We start from the raw sequence: 20,296 nt of genomic DNA, 5'->3' as shown, positions 1-20,296 counted from the left end.
TTGTAAGACAGTCATCATATGGATCTAATTCCGACTCGGATGGTGTGGCTTCAGCTTTGGCTTCCCCTTCATCTTGCCACAAGAAGTCGTCCTCCATACCATCCAAAGAATTTGATATGCCACACTTCTTGAAAGACTTGATTACTGTTTCTGCACCAATATCATTCCAGGCTTTTATGACAAAGTTACACAAAACATCCAATTGTGGCGCACGCATGTTTCCTCCTTTTGTGAATGACTTTTCGCCACTAACCATCCACTCATTCCACTGTTCTCGAATGCGATCTTTAAATGACTTGTTTAGGCACACATCCAGTGGCTGTACCAATGATGTCAATCCTTCAGGAATAACTGCCGCATCTGTGTTTATTCTTGCCAGCCTTTTCTTTGTGCTGGTAGTTAAATGAGCCCTGAACATATCCCACACCAGTAGGCTACGTTCTTCACGAAGTCCACCTGGTCGCCTACTCCATACATTATCAAGCCATAGCTTTACCCCTTCTTCATCCATCCAGCCTTTTTTATTCACATGCACAAAAACTCCAACAGGGAACTTGATTTTCAGCATTGTTTTTCTTTTAAAAATAATCATTGGTCTTAGTTTGGCGCCATCAGCTGTACATGCTAGTACCACTGTAAAACTGGACTTCTCATGTCCTGTTGTTTTAATTAACACTATTTTTGCACCTTTTGGATTAACAGTTTTATTTCCAACCATATCAAAATTCATAGGAGTTTCATCCATATTTCCGATCTGACTTAACGCATAGCCATGTTTCTTGCACTGTTGTATTACATATCGATGGAAAAGACTTACTTTTCCGTCGAGATCTGCAGGTAATTTTTGTGCAATTTTGGTCTTTTGCCTCAGTACCAGATTATGCCTTTCCATGAATCTAGTACACCAGGATACAGTGGCCTTAAATCCTTTGCTGTGATCTGGGTTAGATTTGCCCCACTGAAGTGCAAACATACGTATTTTGTTTCGTGTCACTACATAACCATTTTGACGATGCTCATGCACCATGTCTGCTACGTGCTTTTCAAGTTCTGACCAATGTGGGGTGCCTCTTCTGAATGCACACTTACTACTTGGCATACTCTTTAATGCATCTTCATTTGCTTTCCAGTCTCGGACCATCTTTTCTGTTACTCCATATTGCCTTGCAGCAGCACAGTTATTATGTTCCTTGGCAAACTTTACAACTTTCAGCTTAAAACTGGCTTCAAATTTCCTTCTTCTTGTTGGAGACATGATGGGGTCTTTTCTACCCACCCACTTACAGAAGGTTGGAGACCACTGCTTTAGACCTACTGAATAGTTACAGGGCTTCCAATAGGGTTACAGAAAAGCCATATTGTTATAGAGAACCTTTCCAGACCAAGGACAGCAGGATCCAGAAGCACAGACAAAGATAGGTAAATACAACTGCAAATAGACTCAAACCCTCAATCTTTTGATCCAAAGTCACACATCTTGTCCTTTAGGCCATGCAATCCTCCCACCCACTTATAGAACGTGGCTATCCCCCTGCCGGGCGCCAGGGGGCGTGGCCATTCTCCCGCCAGGCACCGGGAGGGGCAGGGACACTTGCACACCCGGGGGCGGCCCCCCCATAGCCACGCGCCTAGGGCTGGTGCCCCCTCCAAGCGCTGCGCGCCGGGGCCGGTGCTCCCCACGCCAAACGCCGCGTGCCCAGGGCCGGCGCTCCCCGGCCAAGCGCCGCGCGCCCGGGGCTGGCGCTCCCCCGCCAAGCGCCGCGTGCCCAGGGCTGGCGCTCCCCCCGCCAAGCGCTACGCGCCCGGGGCCGGTGCTCCCGCTCCCCCCCCCTCCCGCCGGCGCTCACCGGGCGCCACGTGCCTGGGACCAGCCCCAAGCACCGTGTCAGGGACCAGGTACGTATGCGCGGCGTATAACACGACCCCCCCATTTTTGGGGGATGTTTTTTAGTGTAAAAGGTCGTGTTATACGCCGGAAAATACGGTACTTAAATTTGTTGTTGTTTGATTTTTTTTGTTTGTGTTTCTTTTATCATGTGGTTCTCAGTGAAAAGTGTTTGATGCACCCAGTGATGAGCTAATTCCTGCAGTCATAGCTTTGCTTTGCTTTGCTTTGCTTTAATAGAAGGGAATTTTTTACCAGACAAAAGACAGTATATACATGATATACAATATAGGTTTCATACGATTTTAAAGAAATACTAGACTTAGCAATGATGATTAGGAAGCTTGGTTGATGCGATGTAGTCAGAGCGTGGAAGAGGGTGAAATGTCTGGCTTGTTGAACTTTCCCAACTTGAAAAAACACTTCTAGAGATTGTTTTGATTTCCCTTTTTTGTTTGTGAATTTAGTGTGGTTTGACTTGTAGTTGTGACTAGATAAGTGAACATCAGCAAGTCCCAGAGCTCTGGTGAAGCTGTGGGCCAACAACACTCCCACCCGTAAGCCTGAAAAGTTCTCCATGTGGAAGTTCTGTGGGGTTGGGCTCGACATGGGACCCAGGTACAACATCTTTCTCCAGCACCCAATGCAGATATCTTTGCTGGCCTCTGAGCAGCAGATCACACAAATGCCTGCCTGCTCCAGTTAGTCACAGAATATTCCCTCCTCCCCAACCTCTCGGGGTCCTGGGGAGACCAGTCATCTGCCTGGTTGAAGGGTACACTTGGGGAACACAGCACACACTGCCAAATTAACCTTTTGCGGGCCCAGTGCCAAGTAAATTTGTGGGCCTTCATGTAGTCGTTATGAACCCCTTCCAAGCATGGGCCCGGTGTGACTGTGTCGTTGTTGCCATAGTAAACCCAGTACTTCTTGGCTGGGATGAAAGTATTTATTCAGAAACAAAATGTAGTATTTGAAGCCATGCTGTGACGGGTGAGCCAGCCCCGCACTGAATTCACGGGGTTTAGCCAGGTTACCCTGGCAAAAGGAGCCCTGCCCCTGCAGCCTTGCCGGGCATGCTCAGACTGCAGCCCAGCTATAAAAGCCTGGGGAGAGGCTCAGTCTGGGCTGACTGCCGGAGAGGAAGGACTGCACAGGAGAGCTCCTGACCAGTGCCAGCCAGCCATCCGAGGGGAAGGCAGCAGAAGCCCTAGTGCTATTGGGGACATACCCATCGCTGAATACCAGGGAGAAGTAGCCCCAAGGAGCTAGGAGACCCTGTGAGCATCTAGGAAGGCAGCCTGCTGGGACAGGTTGGAAGTGGCCCAGAGAGGGGCAGGAGTAGCCTCTCCCACCCAGAGATCCTCAGTGCGTTTCGGGTGGATTCCCTGCCGAGGGAGTGGTGGGCCTTCCTATCATTCACAGGGCCCTGGGCTGGGACCTGGTGAAGTAGAGGGGGCTCGGGTCCCCCTACCAGGGCATGGCCCACCTCAGGCTTGCCTTTGCAGGCCCTTCAGCCCTGCTTTAAAGAGCCAGCCACTGACTTTTTATAGGGACTCTGGCCAGTGGGCCATCAGGTCCTGCATTAAAGGGCCAGTCATTAACTTTGTATAGAGAGATGGGCGGGGGCTAGTGGGGCGCCCAGCTCTGCTGTAATGGGACAGCGATTGACTTCAGTAGTGACTCTTGGCCTCAGGCCCTCCCGCCCTGCTTAAAGGGCCGGCAAGCTACTTTACGTGACTATCTCTGGCCATGTGGCCATCTAGCTCTGAGGGTAAGGCCCAGACTATAGCTTGTGGTGGAACATGCGGGGCGGGCTGTAGACCCAGGCAGCCCTGGGACATGGGTTCCTACCACCTAAGGGGAGAGAAGGAAAGACCACCCTGTGACACATGCTTAATTGAGTCCTCCACTCAGCCCGCAGAGAACAAATTGGACTAGCATCAATCTCCTCAGAATACTCTTGAATTGGGTTTGTCTTGGCAGTGGTTATTTGTCTTTATTGTTAAATATTCAAGACCTGGTTGGGAGCTTGAACAGAAGTGCGTACTTGGCACCTTTATGAGCCATATTTAACCTGGATGTAGCAGTCAGTGGAGTTGCCCCTGCATCTCCCCTCCCCCACCTCCTCCATCCAAAGTTATATTTCATAAATACATTTTTTGAAAGCTGGATTTTCTACTTTGGTACTGTAATGTTTACAAAACATTTTAAAAACTTTAATTATGTAGCCTTTAATTATATACCCTTTACCTCACTATTTTTCATAACTTCAAGTGCAGTAGTAAAGGTACTGGAGTGAGGTGTGGGGAGGAAAACTGTTGGGAGAAAGGACCACTGAGAGAGACATGCAAACTTTGCTACCACAATCCAGCCTCAAGCCTTACCCTAGCCTTCACATCTTGGTTCTTGCCCTCTCCTTTTTACATTTCCCACATATTTAACCCCCACCTTCATGCAATGGCTGTCCTCAATCACCCTGCTATAGCCCATCTCTTACTTTCACCATAGGCTGTCACTTCACTCCATTCTAGTGCCTCCAGTCAGAATTATCCCCACCTTCAACCCAGACTCTTCCCTCTCTCCCTCCCTTCCTTTGCTCTCCACCCAGAGGAGAGGAAGGAGGACTTTAAAGTTGCACAATGTTTGGTTTCAAATAAGCATGTTCTCTAAATAGAACAGTGACACAAGATGAAACAACCTTAACTGGATTGGCTTTAAGTGAGTTTACTGTATTGAATTTTGGCTTTTGACCTGGAAAGAATAGAACCTTTCAGTATTTCTACCCAGTTAGTTTCATACATGAAATGAATGAATCGTCAATAGCTTAAATTATTTTGTGAGTCAGTCAGTTACATCTTTGTCTTATGCTGCAATAAACAGGACGTTATATGAAAAGTTGAGAGAACACTCTACTAGAACTCCTATAGTCTCAATAACATCTGTAGCACACTTCATTATTGTACATCTATAGAGTTGCGACATAATCTTCTGTCCATGTTTTCAGTGCTCTCACTACTATGTCAAGAGATGAAGAAATGATGCAGTGGTAGGGAAACCTGTCTTACAATCCCTCTTCTGTTCATCCTCTGACACCCACCATCTTTGATAACAACTTGGAAGTCATCTACTAGTCTAATGGACTACATGTACTTGAAGAATAAAACATGTGTGACACACCTCCGATAGCACCCTGTAATTAGAGCCCTGTTATGATGGTGTGTGGTCACAGAAGACCCCGTGGGGTTGCTTCCCAGTGTGCTACAAAGCCACTGACATTTGCCTCTTTGCTTTCTGGGGCTTCTCCTGACCTTGTCCTGATGGGACAGATCTCCTGGTTTCCCCCAGCCAAGGCAAGCAGCTGAGATCACTGCCCTCCTGAAGAGCAATGCATACACTGAATCCCTTCAAGTCTGAGGAAAATGCAATTTCAGGCACAGCATCTAGGAGATATTTAACAATGAAAGGAGGCTGTGTACACTGGCACCCTGTCATACCTGCATGGATACAAAAATGTGAATCCGCATCTGCCACGCTTAGCTCATTAGCCAATCCATAATCTTCAATCTTGATTTTACTTGCATCCACACAGCAAATCATCTGGAAGGGAGAGGGAAGGAAGCACAGATAAGTGAGAGGGGCAGGGTTTTGCAGGAAAGATGCAAGGCAGCACTAGAGCAGGGACTGGTGGGAAGGGATAGTGTGGGATCATGATGAAAGTCTTGAAAAGGAGTGTGGGATGAGGGAAAGGAACAGACTTGCATTGTGTGCTGCTACTGGGAGCTTGTGAGCAATGGCACCTGGTAGTGGCAGCAGCATTAACTTCCATTAAATCATAGCAGAGGTGTGATAAAGCTCCCACTTGAAGTTGGTGGGTCCTGAGCTTTCAAGCGGATTTGCTTGCCTCAAAGGCTCATAGCAGCCATCAGTTTTAGGCACTATACCTGGAGCATTAGCTTGCTGTTTGTTGAGCTCCTCTCATCATTGGCCAGCATAAGATAGAGGGAGAATAAATTCCACCATCTTTTCCCTGAGGGCTCATCTAGACTACACGTGAATTTGCATATCTTCTTCTGTTTTCGAAAGCGCGATCGGAGCTTTCAAAAGTGAAAGTAGTTTAGACTTTTTTTTAACGAACCTCCTCCTCTCCCCCCGTCGAAAAGCTGCTCTTCCTCAAAAAAATGAGGTTTCGACTGTTCTGTGTAGTCTAGATGAGCCCTGAGTGAAAATGGGGAGTGGGTGTGTGTCTGGGGGGGGGGAACCTGGGCCCACCCTCTATTCTGCGTTCCAGCCCAAAGCCCTGTGGGTATGTCTACACTGCCACTCTAGTTCGAACTAGGGTGGCTAATGTAGGCATTCGAAGTTGCAAATGAAGCCCGGGATTTAAATATCCCGGGCTTCATTTGCATCTTGCCAGGTGCCGCCATTTTTAAATCCCCCTTAGTGCGGACTCCGTGCCCATGGCTACACGCGGCACGGAGTAGGTAGTTCAAATTAGGCTCTCTAATTCGAACTACCGGTACACCTCGTTCCACAAGAAGTAACGGTAGTTCGAATTAGAGAGCCTAATTTGAACTACCTACTCTGTGCCGCATGTAACCGCGGGCACGGAGTCCGCACTAAGGGGGATTTAAAAATGGCGGCACCTGGCAAGATGCAAATGAAGCCCGGGATATTTAAATCCCGGGCTTCATTTGCAACTTCAAATGCCTACATTAGCCACCCTAGTTCGAACTAGAGTGGCAGTGTAGACATACCCTGTAATAGCAGCTGGCTATGAGAGTCTTCAACACCTGCTATGAGAGAGCTACAAAACCCCCTGGGCTATTTCTCCAGCATCTTCCTTCTCCCAGGTTCCTTGTCCTGGTGTCCACTTGGTGCTTGTTTTCTCCTACTCCTGGCAGCCCTGTCCTCTATCTTCTCAGCTACTAGCACGCCCACTAACTGCCAGGAAGCTCCTTTTATAACCTGTCTCAACTGGTTTCTTTAATTGGTCCCAGCTGTTCTAATCAGCCCAGGCTCACTTTGTTACCCAAAAAATTCCCACTGGAGACCACCCAGGGTTACACTAGCATGGGTTTATTGATTGAGGAATTAATACTTCACTATATGGTTAAACTAAAGAGGACAGAGCTGCCACTAAAGATTTAAACTAAAGGGGAACCAGCATGCGCTCATGTGCGTGCTTGCGCGCGCGCTCTCTCGCTCACTCGCTCTCGCTCATATATTCCTCCCCTTAAGCACTCACACTTACACAGGCATATGGGTTGCAGAAGGAGCCAAGGCATGTAGATTCGGGAGGGTCTGTCTGCTGATCATGGCTGGGGAGCTGGTCAGGAAAGAAACTTGCTGCTGCTTCTTAGGAAGAAAGAGTTTCTGCCACGTGCTCTCTCCTTTTATTGCCTGTGAACAGCCCCTGTGACTCATCCACATTTATCACCAGAGAGCATGCCCAGACTTCCCTTGATCCAGCAGAGCAGCAGTCTCCTTAAGTGGTCTGATGACTAATCACCTAGCTCAATGTGTTCTCTTACATTTTCTAGGCCCAAACACACAATAGTCCACACACACACACACACACACACTCTCTCTCTCTCTCTCTCTCTCTCTCTCTCTCTCTCTCTCTCTCTCTCTCTCTCTCTCTCTCTCTCTCTCTCATATATCTCAGGGGAGAATGCAGTTTAGAGCAAGTTACAAGCAAAGTGGCTGAGAGTTACAGAGATTACAAAGTTGCAAGGCTTAATCACCAAGCTTACAGTACATTTCTAAACTTATAAAGCAAAGTTGCAGAGAGTTACAAAGTTGCAAGGTTTTACAAAGATTACAGAGTTGCAAGGTTTAAGATCGCAAGGAATTGCAGTGTTTAAAAAGCAAGGCAGTTGAAATAATTACACTGCTTCAGAGAATTATTTACAAATCAGCAATAATGAAGTGACTTAGAAGACAACTGTCCCTCCCCGCCTTCCCCCCAGCAATGCAGTCAGCAGGAGGTTTTTGTCAGTCTAAGTTATGTGTTGGCAGGACCATACAGTTTAGTGTATTTCCAGAAAATCCATGTGTAATAGCTTGTTCGGAGGCTTTTATGAAACACACTTGACTCTGCAAGCCTGCTTAATTAGTCCCAAGTGCTCAACTGTCTTGATTAACTCTGTTTCTAGATTAGCATCTGCCAGTTACTATGGGAGCAGAGATTTTCCTAGTCTGAGTCTAAAATACCTTCCTTCAAATACTTTTCTGTATCCCTCTGACCTGACCCTGTCACAAGGGGTGTGGCCTTGGGGCCCTGCCCTTTCCAATCACCATGGTGGGGGGGGGGGGACCCAGCTGCTTAGGAACAACTGGTGGCCAGGGCGCTGCCCCCCATAGCATCAGTCCCAACCCCACAGAGCCAGACCCTCCCATCTCAGAGCATGGCAGCTTGGGAGCCATGTGTACTTTGCTGGGAACCCTCCGTACTTTGCTGGGAACCATCCTCCTTTCCTGGAGTTTCCTTCCCCTTGTATACTCTCAGCTTCACTAGCCAGTTGGACAGAAAGCATGTGGGGCAGACAGCATGTGTCCCTGAGCCACAGATCAGTGCTCACTAAACCAGGGGAGGGGAACTAGGCAGGGCTGGCGGTTGGCCACTCTTGCAGGGATATTTACGAACTTCTTGTATCCCTTTCCTGCTGTCAGTGCATGGGCCTGCTCCAACGCATGCCCCATTCCATCTGGCAGCTGAGTGGAGGAGGAAAGAGAGCCCTGTGTGAGTAGCCACTCCAGTGGCCATGGATATGAAGTGAATATCTGCAGAAAGGCAGGGCTGTACCTGAAATGCCCATATTCATCACTCATTTATGGCTGTGATGTTTTATATAAGGCATGCCATGTAAGATATATGCAAGTTTCCCACAATGGGGGAAGGAACAAAGCAGCTCTGCTAAGAAACCTTTGGCAGAAGATTACTAGGTATCTCCAGGAAAGTTTCGTAGAGGTCTAGGATTCCTGTGAAAGCTTGGTGTGTATTAACACGCCGTTCCACCATACTAATTAGAGATATTTGAGTGTAAAGGACTAACCACTTAACCGATAAGTGAATGGTTATTGGTTAATGGTGTCGATTACACTCAGCGAAGCCTCCTCCCTGGGAGTGGAGCTGGGTAGGCAAAGGCTGTCCACTCTGCTCTCTGAGAGGAGATTTTGCTGCCACAGTGAAGCTACCTCCCTGGGCTGGTAGGGATTGGCGGCCCTGCTCCAAGGGAGGCTTTGCTGTGGGTTCTGCAGTATAAAACTAAGTTTTATATTGCAGAACACACAGTGTAGGTAACCGTATAATCACTGAGATTTTCAGCAGTTACACGGTTATGCTAATACACGATTTTTAACTTCCCTGGTTCCATGTCCATCATACAGAAACAAAGCTAACCTTCCACATTTCTATACCCTGAACTGCATAAACCACAGTCACTTACTTATCCAGCATATCCTTTCTTCTTGCTCCCTCGTAGCCAGACTCCCTACTCTCAGCCTGCTCCTGCTCCCTACTTCACACCCATACTGCACACTGCCACCCCATTCTGCACCTTACCTCCTGTCCAGATCCTGCACCCCATCCCTATATCACCCACTGGCAGCCCTGTCCCGCACATTGAACCCCTCATTTTTGGCCCCACGTCAGAGCCTGCAACCACCAACCCCAGAAAAGTTAATCTGGTCTATGGGAAGCCTCAGTCCCCCGTCTGGAATTTGGACATGGGGCTGGAGTGCCAGGGGAATGAGGTGTCTCTTTCTCAGTTGGGGGCCACATCAGTGAGGGTTGGGTTTTTTTGGAAGGTGGGGTTGTCTGTGTGAGTGGGGTTTTTTTTGCTTCTCACTTGTGTGTGGTCTATGATTGATTTTTTTTCTGTGGATCAGTGGCCCTTGATCCAAAAAAGATTTTCTTCCCCTAAATAAAAGGTTTCAACACAGTCCTTATTTATTTATTTATGTTGGATATAAATTAACATTTTACTTTATTTAAAATGAAGTTTGGTTAACTAACATGAGAGTTAAAGCACTTAATTTTGTTCAATAATTTTTATTAACATTTTCTTTCTTATTATTTAAATTAAACTGGTCTCCCTATCTGCAGCACTAGCAGAATAGTTCAGGCATAATTATGTAGTTAACGGCGAGTTTCCATTAGCAACCGGTGGTCCTCGGAAAGGTTCGCATTCAATGGAGTGGGCCATGGGACAAAAAGTTTTAGAACCAGTGCTTTAGTCTTAAATGGAAGAGCTTCTGTTTAACTCATCCTGACAGTTATATTAATTGAGAGCACCCTTGTGAATTGAAGTTCTTCGAGAGGTTCCCGTGGATGCTCCATGCTTGGTCTTGGTGCCGTCCTGGCACCTGGATCGGAGATTTTGCAGCAGTCCCTGTCGGGCTGTGTATGTGCGGCAGAAACCAGCGCACACAGTGATAGTCGGCACCCCGCATGCGCAGCCTGCACCCTCCAGTTCCTTCTCAACCGCCCTCAGCCTGAGATGGAGCTCTGCAGTTCTCTGCCTCATTTACACTTTTCATCGTTGATTAGCTATTAATTCTTAGTTTTAGTTAGTGTTGTTAATAGTTTGATAGTTAGTCGTAGTTACAAAAAAATACATTTTTTTTTGGTCATGCCTGGCTTCTCGGGCTTCAAACACTGCGCCTCCTGCAGAGACGCAATGCTTATCTTGGATGGACATTTGCAATGTGTTTAGGAGTACATCATTCTTCTCAAGATTGTCCCCACTGTGCTGAACTCAAGGCCAGAACTCATAGGGACAGGGACCTTTACCTCAAACTAATTGTTATGGAAAAGAAGATACACCTGGCTTCGGATCTCGGAAGGCAGCCTTGGCAGGTACGTTCACTCCCAGCCTTCCCTCAGGGCAAGAGGGCCCCCAAAAAGAGGAGCTCCTCTATGCCCCATCACCAGCCTTTCTCGAGAAAATGGTCTCCTCCCAAACCATCAGTGCAGCGGCCTCGCATCAACAGTTATGATGCGCTGGGCACCTCAGATGTCCAGGCATCATCGCATGCTGGTGACACCTATGGCAAAGGGCTCAGTCATCACCCTGAGACTGCACCGGCACGGACCTTGGTACTGTCATCCGCTTTGGTACCAGCTCCGGCACCACTGGTACTGACAGCATCATTGGTACTGACAGTTACAGCACCAATGCCGCTACCGAGCTCTTTGACACCAACCATTTCCACCTCACCGACGGTACTGTCTCCTTCATCGGCACTGATCAGAACATTGGCACTGGTCATGTACTTGGTACCACCAACATATCAGAGATCTCTCCCATCTGTGCTGAATACTCTATCGGAAAAGTACAGACACACATTACAAAACCCAGCACTGATCTTTGCAGCACCGTTGCTGTACATGTGAAGTGCTAACTTGGCAATCACATCTGCCCCTCAATCATCACTCTTCGGCGCTGATGCTTCGCCGGTACTGATGACATCACGGGCTTTATCCCTGATGCAGTCGCGATTCTCTAGCAATGATGAAGAAGAGGTACAAGACTCCTTCTCTCAGCACTGCAGCCCTCCGATGCAATATTACAAGCCCAAATACAATCCAAGTGCAATTCCTTCTTGGTACGGACACCACTGGATGCCTCTTCCCGTACCGTATCTGGCACAATGGTCTTATTGGAGTCCTTGGGGCTCATACGGGAGACACCACAGCCTGCAACCAAGACCTTACAAACACGCTGACTCTATTACACCTCAAACATCCACATCGATGCAACAATTGGAACTTCAGGCACTCCAAGCAATGGAGGAGTCACCCCCTGATTCTTCACCACTCACCAACTCTTCTTTGTCACCATAGAATCATAGAACCATAGAGCTGGAAGAGACCTCAGAAGGTCATCAAGTCCAGCCCCCTGCTCTAGTCAGGACCAATCCCAACTAAATCAACCCGGTCAGGTCTTTGTCAAGCCAAGACTTAAACACCTCTAGGGATGGAGACTCCACTACTTCCCTAGGTAACCCATTCCAGTGCTTCACTACCCTCCTAGTGAAACAGTTTTTCCTAATATCCAACCTGGACCTCCCCCACCACAGCTTGAGACCATTGCTCCTTGTTCTACCATCTGTCACTACTGAGAACAGCCTCTCTCCATCCTCTTTGGAACCTCCCTTCAGGATGTTGAAGGCTGCTATCAAATCCCCCCTCACTCTTCGCTTCTGCAGACTAAACAGACCCAACTCCCTCAGCCTCTCCTCATAAGTCATATGCTCTAGCCCCCTAATCATTTTGGTTGCCCTCCGCTGGACCCTCTCCAATGCGTCCACATCCGTCATTTTCTTTTGGGGGTGGTGACCATGGAACCCCCATCTCTAGAACTACACATCCCATGCCTTCCAGTAGATGGTGTTCCCTTCTGGTTTCTTCCTTGTGAGGTCCCTTCCAAAGCATTCAGCACTGCAGAGCCTGTGGAGAGAGCCTGAAAGTGATTACTTACCTCTATAGCATTGGGGGATTCCCATGTTGGCCTTTTTCCCCTTCTAGAAGTTACATGCTGCCAGTTCTCTTCCTGGTCCCATACTGCCCTCTCTGGCTCTTCCGTCTGCCGTGCTTGAAGGATTAAACGCTGCCTTCTTCTTCGGGTAGTCCCCGTGGGCGCTCCACGTCTGGTGTCGGGCTGGTCCCGGTGCCGCAAATTGGAGCTTGACAGAGCTGTGTGTGAGTGGCCGGACCGCGCACGTGCAAACCGGTTTCGCGCCTTTCATCTGCCGCGCGTGGTCCGGCGCTCGCCAGTTCTTCTCATCCGCCTTGGGTCACAGTCAGAGTTCCCCCTTTCTCCTCAAGCAGAGTTTTCCCTTTTCCCTTTAGTTAGTTGTCCGTGGAGAAAGTTAATAAGTTTAAAAGTTAAAAAGAGTAAAATCGTTCCTCGTTTAGCCCTGGTTGCGGGCTCGTTTAAAAAAAAAAGAGAGAGAGAAAAGGAGAGAAGAAACCTAAAACCGAGAACAAGCAGTTCTACTTCTATGTAGTGTTAAGTGTTTTTTTCTGTTAGCTGCTGTTGTTACTTCCACTGACTTCACTGGTTTAAAAAAAAAAAAAAAAAGAAAAGAAAAGAGAGAGAAAAAGAGAGGACAAAGCGTTGTAATAAGAAGTACAAGAAAGCCGGGGACGCACACAAAGCGGCGGCACTTAGGCAGCGCGAACGCTTAGCCCTTCAGAATTTAAAATGCCGGGCTCCCCGGTTTTAAAAAGTGTGCTAGTTGTGCTGAGCCAATGCCGGTGTCGGACGGGCACTCGGCTTGTATCCGCTGCCTTGGGGAGGCACATATCCCCCAAAAGTGCACCCAGTGTGCCAGCCTAACGACCAGAGCCCGCAAAGAGCGGGAACGTCATTTAAAAGAGATCCTGTTCAATAAGGCTCTCATGCCTTCCACTGCCTCAGGATCCTCTGCCTCAGACCCCATGGCTGAAAAGCGGAAGGCTCCTTCTGAGGCTATGCCTTCACCAAAAAGGAAGAGAGCCTCTCCCGCTCATTCCCTGCCAGCTGCTCCGCTATCGTGGGTGAGCGCAGGTGACAAGCCGGGTACCTCTCGCTCGAGGGTAACCCATGCTCCTTCAACACAGAAGGCGGCCGGCATTTCTCAATCTCGACAGCCCCCGGCGCCGCAGCCGGCACCGGGGCTTCTTAAAGAGCCAGCTACAGCGGCACCAGTCTTATCGGTGCCTGGTGCTGAAATGCCTGCAATCACTGCCCCTCACAGGGAGCTGTCTTCAGCACCGGCAGGGGAACAGCATACTCCTGCCCAGATGCTTCCTTCAGAGCCTTTACCCTTCAGTCTCCAGGTTCTGCACTGCCTCCAGCGGCAGCAAAATCAAATACCCAGGGAATCTCCCTGCGTACCTCGCCAGGGTCGTATTGGGAACCATCTCCTCACCCTTGTGCTTCTATGCACCATACAAGAGATCACAGGGATTATTATCACCGCAGTCTCTCATCTCGTCACCATTATTACAGAGAGCATAACTGTTCACACTAGAGATGTTCTAGATCTCCTTCTCCTGCAAGACGCTCACGCTCACCAACTTGTTCACTACAAAGCACCTGTTATGTCAGGTACGGCAGTGCTAGATCTTCTAGACATTCGTCCCCTGCAGGGTCTGACCGGCGTTATACACATCGTCATAGACCGGACTATGTTGAATCATCTCATCGCAGTCACTCTCGATCTCATCGCAGGTCTCCATGTTCCTGTCGGCCAATTAGCCCACACTCCATGCTTTCAGAGATTCCCAAACATTCTCCGCTACGATGTACGATACCTTCTCGTTCTCCTATGCACCGATCACAAATGTCAGACCTAGAGGAAGGGCAACTCTTGGAAGCTGACCCGGACATGTCTCCTAATACCTGTTCACCGTTGCCTTCTAGGGATGAACCGATGTCTCTGGGCGAGACGTCACCTCCGGACGATCTTAAAGAATTCCAAGACCTGTTTAAACATGTTGCGCAATCCCAGGAGGTGCAACTTACTGAGTCCCAGGTTAAGCAGCATAAGTTATTTAAGAATTTACACCCTAAACAACAAAGAAAGATTGCCCTCACGATAGATGATGCTATCTTGGAGGTAGCACAGGACATCTGGCAGACGCCAACATCAATACCGCCCACCAATAAGAAAATGGATAAAAAGTATTTTGTTTCATCCAAAGCTTTGGATTTTCTTTTCAATCACCCGCAGCCGAATTCCCTGATAGTGGATGCGGTTCGCCATAAGAGCAAGATGTTCCAATTTAAGAATTCCCTACCGGATAGGGATACAAAGAAATTGGACTATTTTGGTCGAAAAGTTTACTCCTCCTCAACTTTGCTACTGCGGGTTGCCAATTATGCTGCTCTTTTGTCAAACCATAATTTTGACAATTACTCCAAGCTCCTGGAACTTATGCAACATCTCCCTGACAATAAGAGGTCTCTCCTTAAAGCCGTTGTCCAGGAAGGGTTCACTGCATGTAGAACATCACTTCAGATCGCCGTGGACATTGCCGACACAGCCGCTCGAGCGATGGCAACAGGTATCGCAATGAGAAGGGCTTCCTAGTTATTGTCAGCGGGAGCCCCTAAGGAGTTGCAGTCCAAAGTGGAAGATTTACCCTTTGACTGTCAAAAGCTGTTTGCTTCTACTACCGATGAGGTTTTCCATTCGGGCAAGGACTCTCGTACTACCCTTCCATCTCTAGGGATGTACACGCCACCTTTCAAACGCAGGTGGTACTACCCCTTCCAGAGGAGATATGATTACTTCTCCTATAAGCAGCAACAGCAACGTGGATCCGACCAGCCTAGATTTAGACAGCGCCCTCAACGCAAACGTCAGCAGCAGAATCGCTCTTCAGCTCGGCCTTCCCAGAAGCAGCAGGGTTTGACTCCTGTGCGGAGGACTCGAACACATCTCCACTGGTCAACACACTAAAGCCTGCCACCACCTTATTCCACCACTGCCTGAGGCCATTTCTTCATCAATGGGCCACCATTACCTCAGTCAGATGGGTCCTAGAGGTCATGTCATCAGGCCTAACGAACCCGTTTGCTTCAATTCCCCCTACTACTCCTCCTCCCACCCCATCCCTTCTCAGGGACCCTTCTCATGGGGCCGCTCTTCGAGAAGAAGTTTTTCACCTGCTCGAGATCGGAGCCATAGAGAGAGTACCCGACGAATTCTGGGGGAAAGGGTTTTACTCCAGGTATTTCCTAGTCCCCAAAAAATCAGGGGGGTGGAGACCCATTCTCGATCTGAGGGGTCTAAATCGTTTCATCCGAAAGCAGCGCTTCAAAATGACCACGCTGGCCAAGATCATGCCAGCACTAAACAAAGCAGACTGGTTCGCAGTCCTAGATATTTGCAAGACGCATATTTCCATGTGACAATACACATAGCGCACAGGCGTTTTCTGAGATTTGTAGTGGGCGACGACCATTTTCAATACAGGGTACTGCCTTTCAGTCTCATTTCAGCCCCAAGGGTGTTCTCCAAAACACTAGCGGTAGAGGCTGCCTATCTACGAAGGATAGGAGTCTCTATCTTCCCCTACCTCGATGACTGCCTCATCAAGGGACGCACCCAGTCAGAGGCACATCACATGGTAGTCGCAACTCGGGATTTGTTCGATTCCCTCGGCCTTATTGTGAACATTCAAAAATCACGTCCGCAACCAACACAAATTCTAAACTTCATAGGAGCGCGTCTCGACTCCCAGTTAGAGAGTGTTCATCTGCCAGTCGAGCGTTTTCAACTAATACAAGACCTGATAAACAGTCTTGCAAGCTCCAACGCTCCCTGTACGTGTATACCTCCAGCGTCTGGGTCATATGGCTTCGACGACAATCATAGTGCGCCACGCAAGGCTACACCTCAGGTGTCTGCAGCATTGGCTGAGCATGGTGTACAAGCCTACAAGGCACAGCATCCGCAAGACTGTGGTACTTCCAGCACATGTCAAGGACTCCCTATTATGGTGGACCAATCACAACAACATGCTGTTAGGAGTCCCCTTCCACGCACCGCAACCATCAGTGGAGATAACCACAGACGCTTCTCTCATCGGCTGGGGTGCCCACATGGGCGCAAAAACAGTTCAGGGTTGTTGGTCCACGACGGAGATGATGCTCTATATCAATCTTCTCGAGCTACGAGCCATGTTTCGTGCCTGCAAACACTTCGTTACACATAAGAGGCACTGTCACCAGAATTCTCACAGACAATGTAGTGGCGATGTACTATGTGAACAGACAGGGAGGTGCCCGATCCCGTTCACTTTGTGCAGAAGCGATCCGCCTCTGGAAATGGTGCATTCAAAACAACATTTCTATAATCGCGTCATACTTACCGGGTGTGAACAATACCACGGCGGATGCTCTGAGCAGGCATTTCCCTCAAGACCACGAGTGGGTTATCTGCACGGATGTCCTCTTACCTCTCTTCCATCGGTGGGGCTTTCCGGTGATAGATCTCTTCGCTACACGTGCCAACGCGAAATGCAGAGCTTACTGTTCCAGAGCAGGAGTGGCCGCTCACTCTCTGGGAGATGCATTTCTCCTTCATTGGGGCACATCACTCTTGTATGCATTCCCCCCTGTTGTACTTATTCCCAGAGTACTCAAGAAGATTGTGATGGACAGGGCACGAGTGATAGTCATAGCCCCAGCGTGGCCCAGACAGCCATGGCACTCAACTCTTCTGCAGCTCTCTGTACGAGCACCGCGCCGATTACCTTACCTACCGGACTTGCTGACACAACAGAAAGGCTCCCTTCTTCACCCGAAGCTGGATACTCTGCACCTCACTGCATGGATGGTACATGGTTCAGCAAGCCCGAGAATCTTTGTTCGGACCAGGTGAAGCGTGTTCTCTTGCACAGCAGGAAGGATTTCACCAGGAAAACTTGCCTGTCCAAGTGGTCTAGATTCGTGCGGTGGTGCGCTCCTAAGCTTCTAGACCCTCTGACCCTCTGACTATGTCCTCCAGCTACAGTCAACTGGACTCTCCATTTCATCACTTAAAGTCCATGTAGCGGCAATAGCTGCTTTTCACTACCCCGTTGAAGGCAAGTCGGTGTTTTCTCATCCCATGATGACTAGATTTCTCAAAGGATTGGCTAACCTCAACCTACCACGTAGGCCTCCTCCACCTGCATGGAGTCTTGACCTGGTGCTTGATGTCCTAACTAGACCACCGTTTGAACCGTTGGCCACGGTACCGGTGTCGATGCTTACAATGAAGGTACTCTTTCTTCTTGCCATAACATCAGCATGTAGGGTGAGCGAATTATCCGCACTAATGTCAACACCTCCCTATACAGTCTTCAACGCGGAATCAGTGATACTGAGGTCTCATCCAGCCTTTCTACCTAAGTCTGCACAGATTTTTATATAAATGAACCAATCATTCTGCCACGTTTCTATCCAAAACCTCATACCTCTCAGCGTGACGCTCTCCTGCATATGCTCGATGTTCGTAGAGCCTTGGCATTCTATATAGAGAGAACCCGTACTCTACGTAAGACGGATCGCCTCTTCATTTTGATATCAGGGCCTTCTTCGGGGAAGCTCTTATCCACCGAGCGCATTTCTAAACTGGTTGTCTCTTGTATCACGACTTGCTATACTATCTGTAAGAAGCTGCTCATGTCGCAGCCTAGGGCACACTCAACACGAGCAGTTGCTACGTCTGCAGCTTTCGTGAAAGGAGTCCCTCTGCGGGACATCTGCTGGGCGGCGACTTGGTCTTCTACTTCCACCTTTTCAAGGCATTATGCAATTGTTCAGCACTTCGCCTCTGACTCAGCGGTAGCCTTGGCAGTGCTGCCTGCCACTCAGAATCCCGATTCCGAAGCCCATGTCTAACTGAGATTACTGCTTCGGAGTCACCAGACGTGGAGCACCCACGGGGACTACCCGAAGAAGAAGAGGAAGTTACTCACTTTGTGCAGTAACGATCGTTCTTCGAGATATGTCCCCGTGGGTGCTCCACGACCCGTCCTCCTCCCTGCTTCGGAATCTTGTCTTTCAGACGAACTGGCGGGCGCCGGACTGCACGCGGCAGATGAAAGGCGCGAAACCGGCTTGCACGCGCACGGTCCGGCCACTCTCACACAGCTCTGTCAAGCTCCGATTTGCAGTGCCGGGACCAGCCCGACACCAGACGTGGAGCAGCACCCACGGGGACACACCTCAAAGAACAATTGTTACTGCACAAAGTGAGTAACTTCCTCTTCTATCGAGCAAGTCTTTATCCTCTCTGATCGAGCGTAGGGTCGATATTTGGGCCTCCAGTCCTCTAATTTTTTCTTCCAAAATGGCGACCAGCTTGCACTTAGTGCAGATGAAATCCGTTCGTTCTTCCGGGAGGAAGACAAACATGGCACACTCAGTGCAGGTAACAACAGGAGACCTATCACCATCCATCACTGTTGTTCTGTTCGCAAGCTCCTTGGTCGCTTGCCCACTGCCTTATTAAGATCTGGAGTGCCTGAAAGTCCCTCCCCCTACCAAGGCTTAGCCAGGGTGATCATGCCACGGCCACTGTCAGCCACAGATGACTTCCAGCACTTTAATGACCTTTTTAAGAGAGTTGCAGCTGAGCTCAAAATCACCATAGAAAAGGTGGCGCAACCCCAGTCTGAGTTCATGGATATACTCCAGGCTGCTCCATCCTACAAAATTGCCCTCTCCATCAATCCTGCCATTTTAGACCCGGCCAACACAATAGAGCCAGTTCCATACAAGCACAGAGGCAGGGGCTTCTATTCCCACTATTTTCTAACTCAAAAGAAATCAGGAGACTGGAGGCCAATTTTGGATCTGCGCAATCTGAACAGATTCGTCAAAACGCAGCACTTTTGCATGGGCGCTCTATCATCGTTATCCCGGCATTGCAATGAGGCAATTTCAGTCCTCGACCTCCAGGATGCATACTTTCACATCCTAATCCATCCTGCTCACAGAAAATTCCTGAGATTTGAGGTAGGCCACAACCACTACCAATACTGAGTACTATCCTTTGGTCTCTCCATGGCCCCTTGGGTTTTCTCCAAGGTACTCACCATAGTCACAGTGCACTTTGACTTTATTGGGATAATCATTTTCCCTTATCTCGACGACTGCCTTCTCAAGGCATTGTCAGACAGAATAGGCAAGACAGAATCGGCACGTGAAACAGTGAGGACCATCAGTGCTTTCAAAATCTAGGTGTCCGCATAAATTGGGAGAAGTCTTCCGTTCACCCTTCCCAAAATAGTTCATTGGAGCATGCCTAGATTCTAGGGCTGCTTGAGCCTATTTGCCTCATGAAAGATTGCTCGCCATTCAGACCCTGGCCACAACAGTCTACCTCGCCACTCGCACCACAGTGAGAGATTGCCTACAACTTCTTGGCCACATGGCAGCCACAATGTTCATAGTATTGCATGCTCGACTTTACATGCATTGCCTACAGATATGGTTTTCTATAGCTTACAAACCTCGGAAACACCCCATGTCACTCTCGTTCACGATACTGACAAAACATCGCTCCTTTGGTGGACGAAATCAGAAAATCTTTGCATGGGCGTCCCCTTCCTCCATCCTTCTCCCTTGTGCATGATTACAACTGATGCCTCCGTCACTGGATGGGGTGCTCATCTCCGAGATCAGACTGCCCAAGGCCTCTGGTCAACTCCAGAGATATCCTTACACATAAATCTGTTAGAATTGTGCAATGTACATAATGCTTGCAGGCATTTCTTGCCTTCTATTGCCAACAAACATGTCCATGTCCTCACAGACAACATTGCCTGTGTTTTCTATATCAACAGACAGGAAGGATCCAGATCTCCTTCCCTTTGCATGGAAGCCATAAAGCTGTGGAATTTCTGTATCAGTCACAATA

At 48.7% G+C, this 20,296-nt stretch overlaps 1 protein-coding gene across 11 annotated transcripts in view; it reads left to right on the top strand.

The window, feature by feature from the left end:
• The window catches only part of CCDC88A (coiled-coil domain containing 88A), a 248,647-nt gene that overhangs the window by 58,019 nt on the left and 170,332 nt on the right, over nt 1–20,296 (top strand). The gene's annotated exons all lie outside the window — the stretch shown is intronic.

This window comes from Pelodiscus sinensis, chromosome 3, assembly GCF_049634645.1.
Source record: "Pelodiscus sinensis isolate JC-2024 chromosome 3, ASM4963464v1, whole genome shotgun sequence".
In the NCBI taxonomy this organism is placed as follows: domain Eukaryota; kingdom Metazoa; phylum Chordata; order Testudines; family Trionychidae; genus Pelodiscus; species Pelodiscus sinensis.
The sequence above is the reverse complement of the archived record's forward strand: the minus strand, read 5'-3'. Positions and strand labels throughout refer to the sequence as shown.